This window comes from Balaenoptera physalus (assembly GCF_965194825.1).
Source record: "Balaenoptera physalus genome assembly, chromosome: 14".
NCBI lineage: Eukaryota > Metazoa > Chordata > Mammalia > Artiodactyla > Balaenopteridae > Balaenoptera > Balaenoptera physalus.
In genome coordinates, this window is record NC_138893.1 from 82120336 (window position 1) to 82135152 (window position 14817).

The window sequence follows — 14817 nt, forward strand, 5'->3', positions numbered from 1 at the left end:
AGGATGTCACTTCTCCGCAAATTGATGTACAGAATCAAAGCAATCCCAATCAAAATCCTAGCAGGCTTTTTTCTAGAAGTTGACAAGCGGATTCTAAAATCTATATGGAAATACAAAGACTTAGAGTAGCCCAGAAAACTTGGAAAAAGAACAAAGTTGGAGGTCTAACACTACCTGATTTCAAGACCTATTATAAAGCTACAGTTATCAAGATAGTGTGATGGTGACATCAAGGTAGACAAATAGATCAATGGAACAGAAAAAGACCCACAATAAGCAAATAATTAATCTTCAACAAAGATGTAAAGGTAACTTAGTGGAGAAAAGATAGTCTTTTCAACAAATGATGCTGAAACAACTGAATATATATAATGAAATTCAATCAATACCTCAAACCATGTGCAAAAAACTAGATCAATTAACACCCATCCTTCTGAAACTATTCCAAAAAATTGCAGAGGAAGGAACACTTCCAAACTCATTCCATGAGGTCACCATCACCCTGATACCAAAACCAGACAAAGATACCACAAAAAAAGAACATTACAGGCCAATATCATTGATGAACATAGACGCAAAAATCCTCAACAAAATACGAGCAAACCAAATCCAAAAATACGTTAAAAGGATCATATACCATGATCAAGGAGGATTTATCCCAGGGATGCAAGGATTTTTCTATATCTGCAAATCAATCAGTGTGATATATCACATTAACAAATGGAAGAATAAAAACCATATGATCATCTCAATAGGTGCAGAAAAAGCTTTTGATAAAATTCAACATCCATTTATGACAAAAAAAAAACTCTCCAGGCTCTTCCTAGAATAATGCATATGCACACATTTTGCATATACAGACCTCAGATTAAGAGCTTATGTTGGGTGGGATGAATTGGGAAATTGGGATTGACATATATACACTATTGATACTATGTATAAAATAGATAACTAATGAGAACCTACTGTATAGCACAGGGAACTCTACTCAATGCTTTGTGGTGACCTAAATGGGAAGGAAATCCAAAAAAGAGGGGATATATGTATATGTATAGCTGATTCACTTTGCTCTACGCTAGAAACTAACACCACATTGTAAATCAACTATATTTCAATTAAAAAAAAAAAGAACTTATGTTGGAGGCATTAAAGGAGTCCATGAAAATAAAAAAAAAAAAACCTCTCCAGAAAGTGGGCATAGAGGGAACCTACCTCAACATAATAAAGACCATATATGACAAACCCACAGCTAACATCATACTCAACAGTGAAGAGCTGAAAGCATTTCCTCTAAGTTCAGGAACAAGACAAGGATGTCCACTCTCACCACTATTATTCAACATAGTTTTGGATGTCCTAGCCATAGCAATCAGAGAAGAAAAACAAATAAAAGGAATACAAATTGGAAAAGAAGAAGTAAAACGGTCACTGTTTGCAGATGACATGATACTATACACAGAAAATCCTAAAGATGTTGCCAGAAAACTACTAGAGTTCATCAGTGAATCTGGTAAAGTTGCAGGATACAAAATTAATATACAGAAATCTGTTGCATTTCTATACACTAACAATGGAAGTTTAGAAAGAGAAATTAAGGAAACAATCCCATTTACCATCAAATCAAAAAGAATAAAATACCTAGGAATAAACCTACCTAAGGAGGCAAAAGACCTGTACTCCGAAAACTATAAGACACTGATGAAAGAAATCAAAAGTGACACAAACAAATGGAAAGAGATACCATGTTCTTGGATTGGAAGAATCAATATCATCAAAATGACTATACTACCCAAAGCAATCTACAGATTTAATCCAATTCCTATCAAATTACCAATTGTATTCTTCACAGAACTAGAACAAAAAATTTTTTAATTTGTATGGAAACATGAAAGACCCCAAATAGCCAAAGCAATCTTGAGAAAGCAGACCAGAGCTGGAGGAATCAGGCTCCCTGACTGCAGATTATACTACAAAGCTACAGTCATCAAAACAGTATGGTGCTGGCACAAAAACAGAAATATAGATCAATGGAACAGGATAGAAAGCCCAGAAATAAAGCCACGCACATATGGTCAATTAATCTACAACAAAGGAGAAAAGAATATAAAATGGACAAAAGACAGTCTCTTCAATAAGTGCTGCTGGGAAAACTGGATAGCTACATGTAAAAGAATGAAATTAGAACATTCTCTAACACCATAACAAAAATAAACTCGAAATGGATTACAGACCTAAATGTAAGACTGGATACTATAAAACTCCTAGAGGAAAACATAGGCAGAAACTCTTTGACATAAATAGCAGCATTATCTTTTTGGATCCGTCTCCTAGAGTAATGGAAATGAAAACAAAAATAAACAAATGGGACCTAGCTTAACTTAAAAGCTTTTGCACAGAAAAGGAAACCATAAACAAAATGAAAAGACAACCCACAGAATGGGAGAAAATATTTGCAAACAATGCAACTGAAAAGGGATTAATCTCCAAAATACACAAACAGCTCATACAGTTCAGTAAAAAAAAAAACCCAATCAAAAAATGGGCAGAAGATCTAAAAAGACATTTCTCCAAAGAAGACATACAGATGGCCAAAAGGCACATGAAAAGATGCTCAACATCACTAATTATCAGAGAAATGCAAATCAAAACTGCAGTGAGGTACCACTTCACACCAGTCAGAATGGCCATCATCAGAAAGTCTACAAATAACAAATGCTGGATAGAGTGTGGAGAAAAAGGAACTCTTCCACACTGTTGGTGGGAATGTAAATTGGTACAACCACTATGGAGAACAGTATGGAGGTTCTTTTAAAAAACTAAAAATAGAACTACCATATGATCCTGCAATCCCACTCCTAGGCATATATCTGGAGAAAACCATATTTCGAAAAGATACATGCACCCCAATGTTCACTGCAGCACTATTTACAATAACCAAGACATGGATGCAACCTAAATGTCCATCGACAGAGGAATGGATAAAGAAGATGTGGTACATATATACAACGGAATATTACACAGCCATACAAAAGAATGAAATAATGCCATTTGCAGCAACATGGATGGACCTATAGATTACCATACTAAGTGAAGTAAGCCAGACAAAGACAAATATCATACAATATCGCTTATATGTGGAATTTAAAAAAAGGATACAAGTGAACTTATTTACAAAACAGAAATAGACTCACAGACATAGAAAACAAACTTGAAGTTACTAATAAGGAAGAGGGGAGAGGGATAAGTTAGGAGTTCGGGATTAAAATATACACACTACCATATATAAAATAGATAACCAACAAGGACCTACTGTATAACACAGGGAACTATACTCAATATCTTGTAATGACCTATAATGGAAGAGAATGTAAAAAAAGAATATATATACTTATGTATATGTATGTAAAAAAATTAGATCAAAATAGATCATGACTAACATGTAAAATCTAAAACTATAAAAATTCTAGTGGGGAGGGCGTCCACGCTGAGCTCGCTGCCCGCTGGCCCGCGGGGCGGAAGCTGTCAGGGAAGGATGTGGAGAGCCACGGTCACCCACGCTCGGGTTCAGCAGTCACTGCCTCCCACCTCCGGGAGTCGGGACCCAGAGGGAGACAGTCTGACCCTGCCCACCCGTCGATGGCTGCCAAAAAGAAAAAAAAAAAAAGACATTAACACATCCCCTCACCCAGGCTGGCAGTTCCAGGGGATATTTGCAAAACGTATGGCCTTTTTACTTTACTTCCTCGCCTCTAACCCCTTTCTGTGCTGTAAAAGAAACTGGCATCCAAACCCCGATAAGGTGGTTTATCGGAGACACTAGTCTGCCCTCTTCTCGGTCTGCCAGTAGTGACTTCTTTTCTCTCTTATTCTCTACCTTGCTAAGGAGAGATGAGAAACTAGGGCTTCCTGTACAGTGTGAATTGCAGAGAATCCTGGAGTTTTCCATAAATACACTCCTCCAAGGCCATCAAGTGATACGTTTTGCTTTCCAGTTTGGTGTGATCATGATGAAATGCCTACTGTTTTGTTTTATTACATCACCTACTCCATTCCTTCCCTAAAATGTGACAATTAAAAGGTGGAGCCCCAAAGGAAAAAAAAAAAAATTCTAGAAATTTTTGTCACTTTGGGTAGGCAAAAATTTCTTAGATATGACATTGAAAGCATATACATAAAGGAAAAAATAATAAATAGGACTTCAACAAAGTAAAATTTTTCTACTCTTCAAAAGATACTGTTACGAGAATAAAAAGACAAGTCATAGATTGGGAGAAATGTTTACAAATCACATATGATAGAGGTCTTATATCCAGAATATACAAAGAGCTCTCAAAACTCAATGATAAGAAAACAAACAGCCCAATAAAAAAATAATCAGCAAAAGATTTGAACACTTTCCCAAAGAAGTGAAAAATAATGAGAAATGAGAAATAATGGTCAATAGGGAAAGGCAAATTAAAACCACAATGAGACACTATTACACACCTATTAAAATAGTTCAAATAAAAAAGATTTATCATACCAAGTGTTGGTGAGGATATGAAGGAACAGGAACTCTCATACATTGCTACTAGGAATGTAAATTGGTATGACCACTTTGGAAAACAGTTTGACAGTCTCTTTAGAAAGTTAAATATATACCTAGCATATCCAGCCCACTCCCAGATATCTGCCCAAGAGAAATGAAAGCATAGGTCCATATAAAGACTTGTAGACAAACATTTATAGCAGCTTTATTTGTAATAGTCAAACCTGGAAAATAGTCAAATATCTATCAACAAATGAATGGACAAACAAGTGCTGTGTTAAAAGAACAAAGTACCAAAGAGATATATACCCATGTTCATAGCAGCATTACTCACAATAGCAAAAAGGTAGAAGCAACCCAAGTGTCCACTGATGGATGAATGGATAAACAAAATGTGGTATATACATGCAATGGAATATTATTCAGCCTTTAAAAAGGAAGGAAATTCTGATGCGTGCTACAACGTGAATAAACACTGAGAACATTACGCTAAGTAAAATAAACCAGTCTCACACACACACACACACACAAAATACTGTACGATTCCATTGATATGAGGTACCAAGATTTGTCAGATTCACAGAGACAGAGTGTAGAATGGTAGTTGCAGGGGCTGGGGAGACAGGTGAATGGAGAGGTACTGTTTAATGGGGACTGAGTTGCAGTTTTGCAAGATGAAGAGTTCTGTCGATGGATGGTGGTGATGGTTGCACATCAGTGTGAATGTACTTAACACTATTGAACTGTACACTTAAAAATGACTAAGATGGTAAATTTTATGTTATGTGTATTTTCACAATTAAAATTTAACTTTTTTTTAAGTGCCATGAAAAGGAAGAGATTCCTTATACCTTGAAAGAATCCTAGAAAGCTTCCTGGAGGAATTGTCATTTGAGTTAGACCCAGGAAGGAGAGTAGGATTTACCTAGAAAACAGGAATTGGCCATCCCAGGCAAAGGACAGCTCAAACAAAGGAAGTGGGGCTGGAGTGGGCTGAAGGGTGTGGGGTCAGAGAGCCAGCAGCCAGGAACCTGGGGTTGGAGGGATGAGGTTGAAAAGTAAGATGGGACCCACCCCACGAGGGCCTCCCAGCCTCTGTTAGAGAAGAGAGACATTTGTAAACATCAGCTCTGAACAAGCCAGACCCACAGCACCATGGCTCCATCAAGACGGCCATTCGGAAGGAAAAGACTTGGGGTCGGCTCTGGATAGTCGTCGAAAAATAAACATGTCCCTGGACATTCAGGAAACGCTCTGCGAGGCTGTGTCCAGGCAGGGCTGTTTGCTTATTTGTGACTTTCCTGCTTTCCATCACCCTGTCAGCGGCCACCCTGCCCCCATCCTGACCCTGACACCCGGCTGGCCGGGCCTCCGTCATTGGCTTCAGAAGAAAACTGGTCCCTAGGAGGGGAAGGAAGGCAGGAGGGGCAGCAGGAGTGCACGTGTAGGGTCAGCAGTAAGTGTGTGTGTCAGAGTGCATTTGCACACAAACTGGTAGCATTGTGAGTGGCACAATGTGTGTGTGTGTGTACATGCATATGTGTCACACCAGAGTAGATGGGGGCCTGGGTGAAGCAGTGTGGACTCTAGGCCCAGATGGGCTGGGTTCAAATCCAACTCAGGCAAGTGACTTGGTCTCTTTGTGCCTCAGTTTCTACATCTGTTAAATGGGAAAAATAATATTACCTATCTTACAAGGTTGTGGTAATGAGTGAAACCGATTCATGAATGACAAGCACTTGATCAAATGGTGCCAGTACACAGTAAGTGCCTAATAAGTGCTAGCAAGTATTATTCAAAAATAGACCTGTGTGTGTGTGTGTGTGTGTGTGTGTGTGCACGAGTGCATGTCGATATGCGTTCTGAGTATGGAAATGTGTGCAGCTTTGCAGTGAATGGGCATGAGTGCTCTTGAGGATGCACATGCTAGGGTTCGGGGAAAAGCAGCCATAACCAGTCAGGGGCTGGTCCCCTGGGTACTGCTTCCCAGCCTGGCACCCAGCTCTGAAGAGCCTGGAACCAGCCTCCCCATGGAGGCAAGCAAGGCCTTTGGGCAGCTCCCTTCTCCACAGCCCCCTGCCCTGGGGAGCAGCTCCCACGCTGGGCTGCCTTCTTCCTGCCTTGAGCTGCTCAAGCCTCCTTTGTCTTTCCACTTCCTCAGGCTGCAGGAGTGAGGGTATTTTTTTTTTCTATCAAAGGCCACTGACCCTAAAAAGGAATCAAGCAAGGGTCAGCTACAAAATCAACTTAATCTGGGGGCTGTTTTTCCTTAAAAATACCAAAGGATCTCAACTCTTCTGCTTTTTAAATCAAGAACAATAAGTAGCGCCAATTCTAAAAAAAAAAAAAAAAGTCTTCAACTTTATATTATATGAAATTGCTTTATAAAGGGTAAATCACTTTACAGATGTGAGGAATTCTTCTCTTTTAGAGGCACAGCACAACCCACCAGCGCACTGGAGGAACTAGTAAGAGGGGGAAGAGAGACAGAGAAGAAAACCCCTGATCCTGGCTGGAGCTGAGAAGTTCATCCGGGATGAGAACTTCAGATCCAGCCTTCAGCGTGAATCTAACCAGTGTTGGGCTGACCAAGGCTATCTGTTCTTGAACTGCTCTAACTCTCAAACCTTTAGAGGTTAAATTCTAGATGGAAACAGTGGGCTTTGGAATCAGGCTGTCCTGGATTCAAATCCCAGCTCTGCTGTCACCAATAGGGCCACCATGTTAAACACCATGTGTCTGCAATTGTGTAACCTAGGGACCTACTTACCAGGTTTGTGAGTTGGGTTGTAGTGGGATAAGGCCTGACCCCCAAAAGGATATGTCTATGTCCTTTCTGAGCACCTGAGAGTATTCCCTTATATGGCAAAAGATGCAACTAAGTTAAGGACCTTAAAAAGAGGAGCTTATCCTGTATTATCCAGGTGGGCCCTAAATCCAATGCCAAGTGTCCTTATGAGAGAGAGGCAGAGGGAGATTCGAGTCAGACACAAAGAGGTGATGTGAAGATGGAGGCTGAGATTTGCAGATGGAATAGTGATAGTTCTTTCCTCCTAGAATTTTTTTTGAGGATGAAATAATGAAATGACCATACAGCTAGCTGTGGAACTTGGGGATCCTGTTGCAAGATTTGGGGTGGCAACATTAACCCCTCAGTTGTGCCCCAGGAGACACAGAGTGAGCAAGATACAGGATCAGCAACACAGTGAGAATTTTGAGATTTATGTCTGCCTTGGAGGCCTCAAAACCTAATTCTCTGCTGTCCCCACCTCCTGGCAACAGTCTAAAGCTACCCAGTTTCCTTGTCTCTAATTGTCCACCAATATCTATTCTCCCTCTTCTTCCTTTTAGTAGCAGCAACTGCTCTCCAGCTAGAGACTTCATTTCCCAGACTCCCTTGCAGCAAAGCCTGACCCTGTAAGTTCTGGCCAATGGGAAGGGACAGGAACTGATGTGTGTCCTCAGAAGGAAGCTGCTTGCCCCTCCTCCTTCTTCCCATCCTGAAATCTACAAGGTAGATTGGTAGAGTCTCTTTCACAGCCAGGCAGATGAGGACAACTTCTAGACATATGCTGTCTGACCCTGGAGCCATTAGCCATATGAGCCTAAATTAATTTAAATTTATTAATTAAGATAAAATAAAATTTAAAGCTCAGTTCCTCAGTCACTCTAACCACGTTCAAGTGTTCAATAGACACATGTGGCCAGTAGCTACTGTACTGGACAGCACAGGTAAAGAACATCTCCATCATCACCAAAAATTCCATTGGACAGCACTGTCATGGAGGATGCAGAGCAACAAGACAGAAGGAACCTGGGTCCTTGGACAACTCTGAGGAGCAGAGTCACCCTGCAGCCTCCGCTGCTCCAACTGCCTATCATCTTACATTTTTACAAGAGAGAAATAAATGCTCTATCTTTATCTGTCAGTACAGCCAAACCAACATCCTAATACATACTTCTTAAAAAATCAATCCAGGCTTCCCTGGTGGCACAGTGGTTGAGAATCCGTCTGCCAATGCAGGGAACACGGGTTCGAGCCCTGGTCTGGGAAGATCCCACATGCCGCGGAGCAGCTGTGCCCGTGAGCCACAACTACTGAGCCTGCGTGTCTGGAGCCTGTGCTCCGCAACAAGAGACGCCGCGATAGTGAGAGGCCCGCGCACCGCGATGAAGAGTGGCCCCTACTTGCCACAACTAGAGGAAGCTCTCACACACACACACAAAAAAACGAAGACCCAATACAGCCAAATAAATAAATAAATAAATAAATAAATAAATAAATAAATAAATAAATAGATCCATTTTCCATTTAAGTTAGCAGAGGTAGTTTCTGTTGCTTGCAACCAAGAATGTTGACTGTTGCCAAAATGAGTAAAATAAGAAATGTAAAAGAGGGGCTGTTGATGTGGTCTGGGGGAGCACTGAGGGCTTTCTTGAGAAAGTGCTGTTTACGCTGAGACCTCGGCCACTTGCTCTGTCCGCAGCAATGGGACCAGATTGAGCTCTTTGAGTCATGCAGTGCCCAAGCCAAAATGGTACACAGGATGTAAGAGAGGATGCTCCTCTCCACAAACGTACCTAGGTTTATTCACCCACAGGAAATGGTTGATCCCAATTCTGGCAGGGAATGGGCAAGACGAGCCATATCATATCAGTCAGCAAGGACTCTTCAAAGACCACTAGGGTGGCGTCAAAAGGACTCGGGAGCCAACTGAAGTGTTCCCATTGGACAAAGATGGGACAAGTAAGACATCAATAATAAAACTAACTGCAATGGATTGAAATCCACCAAATATGTTTAAATCTATGAGTTCATAATGATACTAAAAGCAAGCAAACAAACAAACAAACTCAGGAGGAGGATAGGAAACTAACTCGTTCTTTTAAAGACTGGTAGAAAAAAGGATAAATCCAGCTTTATCCTGCCTTTCCTATATGCATTGTACCACTGGGAAACCAAATAGTAGGTGAGGAGAAGTTTCTCTTTGCTAACAAATGCAGAAGGAATATTGATAGTTTTTGCAGCCCCTTATGAATTTATGGATCGAGACATTGAGTATCACAAAAAGAAAGACAACCAGATACTATGTGTCTCCTGATGGAATAACATACCACCACTGACTTAGCCTTGCCAAAAACAGAAAAAAACAAACAATCAAAAAAACTGAACCTGATCAAACCTCAAGACCCAACTTTCAGTTTACAGGAAATCCAGAGTCCAGAGGAACTTGCTAAACATACAATTGGAAAATTCAGCCTGTGAGAAACTTTTCTGAACAACAATCCAGTTTCTTCAACAAACCAACTTCAAGAAAAAAGAAAAAAAAAAAAAAAAAAGAGGAGGAACTTATGGATTATAAAAAGACTCAGATGGGACTTCCCTGGTGGCACAGTGGTTAAGAATCTGCCTGCAAATGTAGGGGCCACAGGTTCGAGCCCTGGTCCGGGAAGATCCCACATGCCGTGAAGCAACTAAGCCTGTGTGCCACAACTGTTGATCCTGTGCTCTAGAGCCCATGAGCCACAATTACTGAGCCCACATGCCACAACTACTGAAGCCCGAGCGCCTACAGCCCATGCTTCTCAACAAGAGAAGCCACCGCAATGAGAAACCCACTCACCGCAACAAAGAGTAGCCCCCGCTCGCTGCAACTAGAGAGAGCCCACGCACAGCAACCAAGACCCAACACAGCCATAAATAAATAAATAAATTTATTTATTTTTTTAAAAAAAAGACTCAGAGATATATCAACTAATCATAATGTGTGGCCTTATTTAGATCCTGACTCAGACAAACTAAAATTTTTAAAAATAAGACATTAATGGAGCATTTGGAAATCTGGATAATGACTGGATATTTGATGATCTTAAGGAATTACTATTAATTCTTTTAGGTATAATAATGTTATTTTCAGATGAGATATGATGTGTGGGGTTTGCTTCAATATAAGCTGGTGGGCTTCCCTGGTGGCGCAGCGGCTAAGAATCTGCCTGCCAATGCAAGGGACACAGGTTCGAGTCCTGGCCTGGGAAGATCCCACATGCCGCGGAGCAACTAAGCCCATGCGCCACAACTACTGAGCCTGAGCTCTAGAGCCCGCGAGCCACAACTACTGAAGCCTACACGCCTAGAGCCCGTGCTCCGCAGCAAGAGAAGCCACGACAATGAGAAGCCCGCGCACCGCAACAAAGAGTAGCCCCCACTCACCCCAACTAGAGAAAGCCCGCACACAGCAACGAAGACCCAATGCAGCCAATAAATAAATAAATAAAATTTTAAAAAATATATATATAAGCTGGAAAGGAAAGAAGTGAACGGGGATGTGAATGAAAAAAAATGGCCATGAGTTGATAATTGTTGAAGTCGGATGATGGGTACACAGGAGTTCATTATACTATTCTCTTTGGGGATATTTAAAATGTTCCATTTGACATTTTCTTAATGAATCCTTTGGTATCTTCGTCTGTTTGAAATTTTCTAAAAGTATATTAAAAAAAATAATTTGCTACACACAAAATCCCAGGACACAAACCAGAACAACTGGACTGAGGCAGATTTTAGTCTCTGCTGCCTTCTCTGCCCCACGCAGAGCCACCTCCCCTGCCACCAGCCGACCCACCGGTCCCAAGCCTGTCCCACCATGATTTTTATCTCAGGGACCTCAATAGCCTTCCCTGCCACTGGGTCTTTTTGGTGTTGTTTTAATAATTACTTTATTGAGATACAACTCACACATCCCACGATTCATCCGTTGTAAGTGTTCAATTCAATGGTTTTTGGTCAAGTCACAAAAATGTACAACCATCACCAAGTTAGTTTCAGAACATTCACAGCATTTCGCATACACGCTCCCAAAGTTCTGAATACCTTCAAGTCTTGGTCCTTTCTCTCCCAGAAGGTTTCTGCAACTTTCATGCCAGTTTTCCTGCCATGATGCCAGTTCCCTGTATCATTTATCCCCCGACACACACACACAGTAAGTGCCACCTCACTGGCCGCCCCACCACAGAATGGTGGCCTTCCAAGCCCAGGCTCAGCATGAGAAGAGACCTGGAGGCATGAAGCTGTGAGCACTTAGGGTCAACAGGAGACCTGAAGTCATTCAGAGGTGAAAGAGGAAGCAAGGGATGGAGAAATCCATGCGGGGCTGAGGAGACTGCACCCGAGTGGACCCCTAGCACTGCACGGGATGCAGGTGCCCCTGCCCAGAAGGAGGGGCGCCTCCCCCTCTGCCCTCCTCCCAGGCGGGAAAGCCATCACCACCCCCTTTCCTGTCCTCCTGCCCCACTCCTGAGGCCTGCAAATCACACGAGCCACTAAGCCCGTCCAGTCACACCTTTCAAAGCAGTAGTTTCCTTTATTCAAAGACAAGAGACGTTTCCACTGGGAGCAGACAGGCCAGGAGCCCTTTCTCCTTCCTGTCCTCCCTTCCCAGGGAATCAATCTTCTTAAACCTTATTCTCCCAGACCATCTGGATGAAAACTGCTCAGGAAATTCAGTCGGGTACTAAGCCCAGTGCTCTCATCCATCTTTCCCTGTCACAGCCCAGCGCTTCGGCCTTAAAGAATCCTTACAGCTCGGGCTGCCATGGGCCTCCTGGCCACAGGAGCAAGCCCTGCCTGCACTCAGAGCCACACCTTCCAGACATCTCAGGAACTGTAAACCACCTTGCAGTTTTCTCCAGCTCTCACCCTCTCTCTGGACCCTTGGTCCCACTCTGCAGTGCCACCCAATTGTAATGTCCAGAGAAGTAATGTGGTACAGCAGGAAAAATTCACAGAGGCGCAGGGCTGGAAGCTTTCTCTGCTGTGTGACTTTGGCCAAGTCACCTGACCTCTCTGAGTCTCAGTATCCCCATCAGTAAAACTATGGTTAATAACGCCCACCTTGGGGAACTGTGGTAGGGTTCAAATGAGATAATGGACTTTAAAATCACTTTCCTCCTCATTTATTCTGCTCTGGCTTTCTTGCTTTTTCCCAGACTCTCCAACCATCCTCCCACCTCAGGGCCTTTGCCCTTGCTATTCTCTATACCTGGAAAGTCTCTCCCTGAATATCCATATGCATAGCTCACTTCCTTCCGGTCTCAGCTCAAAATGTTACCACAGGGCTTCCCTGGTGGCACAGTGGTTAAGAATCTGCCTGCCAATGCAGGGGACATGGGTTCGAGCCCTGGTCCAGGAGGATCCCACATGCCACGGAGCAATTAATCCCGTGAGCCACACCTACTGAGCCTGCGCCCTAGAGCCCGCGAGCCACAACTACGAGCCCGCGTACTGCAACTACTGAAGCCTGCACCCTAGAGCCCGTGGTCCACAACAAGAGAAGCCACTGCAACGAGCAGCCCGCACACTGCAAGGAAGAGTAGCTCCCACTCACCGCAACTAGAGAAAGCCCCTGTGCAGCAACGGAGACCCAAAGCAGCCAAAAATAAAATAAATAAATAAAATTTTAAAAATAAATAAATAAAATTATATATTAAAAAAATGTCACCATGTCAGAGAGGCCTTCCTAGACCAGCCCATCTAAAACAGACACCAGGGAAGTGGGTAGGGCGAGAGCGAGGGCGGCCCACCCGACCCCCGGCTCACGGTCCTGTTCTCCCCACGGTTCCCCATGGATGACGATATTGCTGCACTCCTGGTCGACAACGGCTCTGGCACGTGCGAGGCCAGCTTCGCGGGCGACGATGCTCCCCGGACTGTCTTCCCCTCCATCGTGGGGGCACCCCGGCACCAGGGCGTGACGGTGGGCACGGGCCAGAAGGACTCCTATGTGGGTGATGAGGCCCAGAGCAAGAGAGGCATCCTGACCCTCAAGTACACCATCGAGCAGGGCATCGTCACCAGCTGGGAGGACGCGGAGAAGATATGGCACCACACCTTCTACAACGAGCTGCGTGTGGCCCCCGAGGAGCACCCCGTGCTGCTGACTGAGGCCCCCCTGAACCCCAAGGCCAACCGTGAGAAGACGACCCAGATCATGTTCAAGACCTTCAACACCCCAGCCATGTACGTGGCCATCCAGGCTGTGCTATCCCTGTACACCTCTGGCCGCACCACTGGCATCGTGATGGACTCCAGTGACAGGGTCACCCACACGGTGCCCATCTACTAGGGGTACGCCCTCCCCCACGCCATCCTGCGTCTGGACCTGGCTGGCGGGGACCTGACGGACTACCTCATGAAGATCCTCACGGAGCGTGGCTACAGCTCCACCACCACGGCCAAGCGGGAAATCGTTCGTGACGTCAAGGAGAAGTTCTGCTACGTCGCCCTGGACTTCAAGCAGGAGGTGGCCACCGCGGCCTCCAGCTCCTCCCTGGAGAAGAGCTACGAGCTGCCCGATGGTCAGGTCATCACCATTGGCAACGGGCAGTTCCACTGCCCTGAGGGTCTCTTCCAGCCTTCTTTCCTGGGCATGGAATCCTGTGACATCCACGAAACTACCTTCAATTCCATCGTGAAGTGTGACGTCGACATCCGCAAGGACCTCTATGCCAACACGGTGCTGTCTGGTGGGACCATCACGTACCCAGGCATCGCCGACAGGATGCAGAAGGAGATCACCGCCCTGGCTCCCAGCACAATGAAGATCAAGATCATCGCTCCCCCTGAGCGCAAGTACTCCGTGTGGAGCGGCGGCTCCATCCTGGCCTCGCCGTCCACCTTCCAGCAGATGCGCATCAGCAAGCAGGAGTACGATGCGTCTGGCCCCTCCATCGTCCACCGCAAATGCTTCTAGGTGGACGGTTAGCTGCGTTACACCCTTTTCTTGACAAAACCTAACACGTGCAGAAAACGAGATGAGACTGGCATGGCTTTATCTGGTTTTTTTTTTTTGTCTTTTTTGATGTGTGTGTGTGTGTGTGTGTGTGTGTGTGTGTGTGTGTGTGTGTGTGTGCTTGACTCAGGATTTAAAAACTGGAACGGTGAAGGTGACAGCAGTTGGCTGGATGGAGCATCCCCAAAGTTCTACAAGGTAGCCGAGGTCTTTGATTGTACATTGTTCTTTTTTTTTTTTAAATAGTCATTCCAAATATCGTGAGATGCATTGTTACAGGAAGTCCCTTGCCTTCCCAAAAGCTGCCCCGCTTCTCCCTGAGGAGAAGGGCCAGTCCTCGCCCGAGTCCACACAGGGGAGGGTGACAGCACTGCTTTTGCGGAAATTATGTACTCCAAAATTTTTTTTTGAATCTTCGCTTTAATACTTGTTCTTTTTGTTTGTTTTATTTTGAATGGTCAGCCATCGTGGCCCCCATTTTTGTCCCCCAACTTGAGATGT

General features: G+C 44.0%; 1 pseudogene across 1 annotated transcript; it reads left to right on the forward strand.

Moving 5' to 3' along the window:
- The first annotated feature begins 12789 nt into the window (after nt 1–12789).
- Nucleotides 12790–14368, forward strand: LOC309643191 (actin, cytoplasmic 1 pseudogene; annotated as a pseudogene). Its single transcript has one exon. The product of its transcript is annotated as an actin, cytoplasmic 1 pseudogene (transcript).
- Nucleotides 14369–14817: the final 449 nt, after the last annotated feature.